We start from the raw sequence: 6,000 nt of genomic DNA, 5'->3' as shown, positions 1-6,000 counted from the left end.
CTTCTTCCTAAGGTGGCGGACTTGTGTGTATTTACATCTGAATGAGGTGAGAAATACATTATTCAGGCAAGAAGAAAGATGTGTTTAGGAAGAGTTTTAATTTGGTCTGAGTCTTTTAGTATTTTCAAAGGTCTTTTCTCCACATCATGCCCCCACCCAAGTATAAAAGAAACACATATTCATTCCAGAAAACATGAAAAAAGCAGCTTCTCTGTTAGGGGGTTTAACTGTTAAGAAAGATAAGCCACATCCAACTGGTTTAAGCAAAATTTAATCTATTCAATGCATAGCCTATATGTCCCAGAATTGGAAGGAGGTTTTGCAAACTAGGTTTAGAAAGTGAAAATGAATTGTAGAAGCCATTGGAGGTGGTGGAGCTGGAGCCTTGGCTACAGTGGGAGGAGTTTCTGCTAAGCTTCTGTCTTCTGTGGCTCATAGCTTGGAACTCTTCTTTTTTTGCATCGTTAACTCATCAGGATGTGGAATCTTGTGGAAGGGTATCTGACTGGCTGGACTGAGGGCATACGATTATTTCCTGCTTATTTATATTTCTTAATTCCTGTAGAGAAAGGAAGAAAACTGAAATTACCTGGTCACCCATGCATAAGGTAAGGACTTGAAATCAAATTTGGGTGTGGCAACCACACTCCTTGAGGATACCCATGAGTCATGATTTTTACCTCCAGGTATTTAGGCTATTAACATAGGTCACTCTAACACTGAGCCAGAGCTCATTTGCACATCCAATGGATGATGGCAGAGTAAAGGGTATGTGGCTTTTGAAGTCACTGTTCTTTTTCTTTGATCTCATTTGTTACCCACTCTTGAAGAAGTAGCTGTACTCTTACAAGATGTTCAAGGCAGATGTGGAGAAGCCCATGGCAGAATAAACTGGGGCCTCCTCCAGCAAGGACCTACCAGCCGTGTGAGAGTCATCACTGTGGAAATACATGCCCCAGTCCCAGCCAAGCTTCCACATGAGACTGCAGCCCCAGTGGCACCAAAGCTGCAGCCTTATGAAAGGTCTGAGTCAGAACCTCTGCTGAGCCCCTCTCAGAAAATCTACCCACAAACATTGTGAGACAAAAAAATGTGTACTATTGCTTTAAGAAGCTGAGTTTGGGAATGAGCTATTAACCAGAAAAATGTAACAAATATATTGTCCCACCCAGACCCCTGGATAGCCTTTTAACTGTCTATTGGGGGAGCTATTGTTCATGTCCCCACCTATCATCTTCCCCAGAGAACTGTTCATAGTGATGTACACTGTCTCCCCTGGAGGTATTTGGGAGACATGTCCTTCTTTATCTCCCACTCCCTGGCATGACATGTAGCCAAATCTTAGGTATTTAGTCCAAAGATCTCTCTCCTTTATCTCAAAGAGGAAATGGCACTGTGGTGCAGATCATACTCCAGAGCTCCCCAAAGAACAGGTAGGGTGACACTGCTCTTGAAAACACACCGTTTTTGTTTCTCTCTTTCTGTTATAGTCAGCTTTGGTGTCACTGTGTTAAAAATACTCAACAGGGCTGGGGATGTGGCTCAAGCGGTAGCGCGCTCGCCTGGCATGCATGCGGCCCGGGTTCGATCCTCAGAACCACATACAAAGATGTTGTGTCTGCCGAGAACTAAAAAATAAATATTAAAAAAATCTCTCTCTCTCTCTCTCTCTCTCTCTCTCTCTCTCTCTCTCTCTCTCTCTCTTTGAAAAAAATACTCAACAAGTACAATTGTAGAGGAGGAAAAGTTTACTTAGGCTGGTGGTATCTGAGGACTCAGTCCATAGATGCCTGACTCCATTGATCTGGGCTCAAGGTGAGGCAGCACATCATGGCAAAATGGCCCACCAGAGGAAAGGTGCTCAGTTCATGGGGAGGTCAACAGAGGGTGGAGGAGAGATGGTGAGAGAGAGGAGAAGAGAGAGATGGAGAGAGAAAGGGACCCACTGGAAGAAAACCCTTCCAGAACATACCCCAAGGACCCACCTCCTTCAGCTATGCCCACCTGCATATAGCTACTACCCAGTCACTCCATTCAAACTGGATGTACTAATAAGGTTATAGCTCTCATAATCCAAATATTTTATCTCTGAACATTTCTGAATGAACAAGAGATTTGGGGGGACACTTCATTCAGAAACCATAACATCTCCTATCTTGCTTTCTTCACTCACTGCTTGAGAACATATCCTCAGTACATAATTTCCCATCTCTGGTTCTGTTTATAGGAAACCTAAGATAGAATTTAGCTAGGAAGAAACAACAAATGCTGTAAGAAAATGCCATGGATAGTGTTGATTAAACAATAAAACTTATTTCTCATGGTTCTGGAAGATGGGAAATCCCAAATCAAAGTGTCAGCATGGTTAAGTTCTGATGAGAGTTCTATCCTGGCATGTAGATGACCTCCTTCTCACTATGTTCTCATTTCAGAGAAACAGGGCAAGAAAGCTATCTGGGGTCTTATAACTGTCATGACCTAATTACATTCCAAAGCCATTGCCTCCTAATATCATTGCATCAGGTATTATGATTCCAACATATAAATTTTGGGAGGACACACACTTTACTTTCATAGTAAATGACAGGCAGTCAAGCACAATGTTTAACCAATGCAGCCCACCCTTTTGCCAGCTCAAATATATATAAAGTATACATATTTATACTTTTCAATGTGTTCTTCCAAATAACCACAGTTTCCTGTTCCAACAGAGACAGCCATCTTCTCCCTGAAGGAAAATAATCCATATCTTGTCAATGAATGCAATTAGCCATAAATGCATATACTTCCTGGGTCTTGTTTAGTCTTCTATTCTTTTGTGATCCTGTTTCAATATCTTGTAGCTTATGAAATGATAAATGTAACCACCCTCATCTACCATTGTCAGCAAAAGAGAAGAGAGAGAGAGTATCAGCATTATTTAAAATATTTAATATTGTGACTAGGAAAATTGGAACAATAATACCTGATCTTGCGGGGAGCATCAATTGGGAACATGTATATTGATGCATTCATTTAACAAGTAGTTTTAGATCATCTACCAAGAGCCAGCACTGGGGCCAGGAGCTCTGGAGACACAATAGTGAATGAAGCAAAAATAGTTCCTGACCACCTGGACCTTCTATTAAGTGAAGTTGAACATAAGTAACAAATCACAATCCTGAGGAAGGTTTTCAACAGATACACTGTCAGCTCTTCTCCTGTCCTGGTCGCCTTGCTGCTGCTTAGCTATCTCCTACTTTCAGCCTTCCAGAATTCAGAGACTGTAAGGTGCCTTTTGTGACTGTCAAAGTCTTTCTGAAGAGAGAGCCACATCCCAGTGCTGAGCAGCAAATGGAGGGAAGAGTTCAGTTTTCTCCACAGAGCATCAAGTTGGCACCATATTGGCTGAGTCTTGTTGTCATTTTGCCATGACTGTAGGTTTATGGAAAAATGTTAAGCCCTACCAGGAGGCAGAGAGAAAGGCTTTCATCCTATGCCTGACTGTATATCTCATTGCTCCATGGGAAACCCCCACCCACTTAAATGTGCACAAACTTTCATTTCAACCACTTTGCAAGGTGTTGGCTTAGACTCCCGAGAAGCCTAGCAGGCAGCAGGTCCATGTCTGGCTGGGAAGAGCATGAGGAGAACACAAAAGAAGGAGGAAAATAAAGTAATGTATTTTGCCAATGAACTTGCAGACCCTGAACTTCATGCAAAGGGGAAAGTTTAAAACAATGTATTTTGGTGGAATCTCTGTAGTCCGCACCTCACCTCCCCAGCATGCTTTCTCCCTAATACCCATTCTCATTGCCATATCTGCCATTTACTACCTGGACCCTCTTGGCTGTCTTTGTCCTCCTCTTGGACCCACTAATCATCTGGACCCACCAGTCTTATGGCCTAGGCATGACATATGTATACCATGTGTAAACACCACTCACCATTAACAGCACCATCTAATGAGAATCAGTGTCACAAGGGTAAGCTTCAAAGTGGCTTAGGGATGGAAGTGCCTGGAATAAAAGCTGACTTGATGTCCCAATTAACACATTTCATAATTCTATTTCCTGCCTTTGCAGGTTTGCAGTCACCTCCCTCTAATTTCTGTGAAAGACAGAGATGGAGTTGATAGAGAGGAAGGAACTTAGTAATGTGATAGTTTTGTGGATGACTTGATACACAGGCTTGAATTATGCACATTAGGCAAATTAGGGAATGAAGGAGGAAGACAAAAAAGACAGAACGACAGTAGGAGAAAATGTCATCCCGAGTAATAGTATTAATATAGATTGAGGCTTGGCTTGTGAGGGTGGCTGGAAAAATTGAGAGCAGAAAAAAAAAAACAGCCACATTAACTTTTATTTCAGGGTGAAAGAGAGAAACTATTGCCATACACTTTCTTCTCTGCTGGGGGAAAACCAGCTATGGGGCTGCTCAATAAGATAATGGGTGGCCTCCATCTTGGCCCAACCTTTTTATTGACTCTAGTGTAGGTCTTTGATGGAAATAAAGCTAAATACACAGAGAACCTGGGAAAGGTCATCTTGGAAGACGTGGTGGTCTCTGAGAATGTTCAAAGAACTTTGAAACGTCTCTATGGACTGGGCAGCCTGAAAGCCCACCCTAGGATGGCTCTTCCAGGGCTGCCTAGCCCCATCTTATTCACACAGGCAAGTGCTTGCAGAGGGCAAAGCAGGCCCTGCTGAACCCATTGGCACACACAGATTTTCAGAGGCCAGGGCCATGGGGAACAGAAGACCCCCCTCCACCTGAGCCATCTCTGGCTTCATTTTCCTGCCTCCAGTTTCTCCCCAGCTTGTTTTTGTCCTCTGTTCAGCTTACACACACCTCTTTACTAATCTTTCCAAGCCATGAAACCCATCTTATCCCTTCTCACTTAAATATCTGTCATGGATCCCCAGTCCTATGTCTGGTCACCTGAGCATGGCATTCCAGACCTGTCATAACCAGAAGAGCTTTCTCTGGAGCCTGCCATCTTCCCCTCACATCTGGGACTTTCACCCAAGCCCAGGTCTCCCCAGCCTGCCAGTTCCTTTGCTTCTACATGGATGCACACCTGCTGTGGTACTGGGCCTTCTTTAGCTTAGGTCTCCCCCACTCCTTTGTTTTTTCCAGTGGGCTCTCTGTCTACCCAGGTCAAGTCAAAGTTCAAGAGGTTCCTTGCTTAAGCTTTTCCAGGCATTTAAGTTGCCTTTGCATGTTCCTGAGGACCTGTATTTGAATCTCTGCATTCTCACAGTTCTCACTGCTTTGTAAACATTTGCCTGTGTGTCTGGTTTTCCTAGGGCTGCAGCTCCCAGAAGATAGAGAGAGGAGAGGACAAGTGGCTTCAGTTTCTGTATATCTGCAGTGTCTCACATAACATAGACCTTCAATAAATGAGCAAAGAAAGAGAGGGAGAGAGTAAGAGGCAGAGTAAAGAGTGTGCAGGAAGAAGGGGAAACATGTATAGCATTGTTATCTGTGTCACAATGCTATTGTCATTTTACATGGCCAGCCAGTTAAAGACAAGATGGGCCGAGTTCTCTTTAGAACTTCCTCAATGTACAGACGTTAGCCAGGCTACATGATGCATCTAGTGACTGAGAGCTAACCTAGGCTTTGTAGATACAGATCTCCAAAAGTTGAATCCCATTGAAGTCACTGCCACTGGTGAGGTTATGTGAGCTTCAGCTCTATTGTCAGCAAAATGGTAGGAAGGTACTGAGGATTCAACAAGGCAAAGTACTTGAAGGACTTTGCCCAGAGCCTGGTACATAGCACATGATCATTAAAAATTAACAGACTGGTCTCAGCCTGGGAAAGCTGCCATTATTACAGATCCCCCATGGATGGCCTCTTACAAGCCTCTCCTGCCCAGATTCTTCCCCATGATCTAAACTTCTCATTCTCTTTGCTGCCTGGATAGATATGTCAGGGAATGGCCCAATAGCCACTGGGATCTTGGTGATCAGGAAACATTGTCACTGTCACACAAATATCCACCAAAGCACC

The sequence above is a fragment of the Ictidomys tridecemlineatus genome, chromosome 9 (assembly GCF_052094955.1).
Source record: "Ictidomys tridecemlineatus isolate mIctTri1 chromosome 9, mIctTri1.hap1, whole genome shotgun sequence".
Taxonomy (NCBI): domain Eukaryota; kingdom Metazoa; phylum Chordata; class Mammalia; order Rodentia; family Sciuridae; genus Ictidomys; species Ictidomys tridecemlineatus.
The sequence above is the reverse complement of the archived record's forward strand: the minus strand, read 5'-3'. Positions refer to the sequence as shown.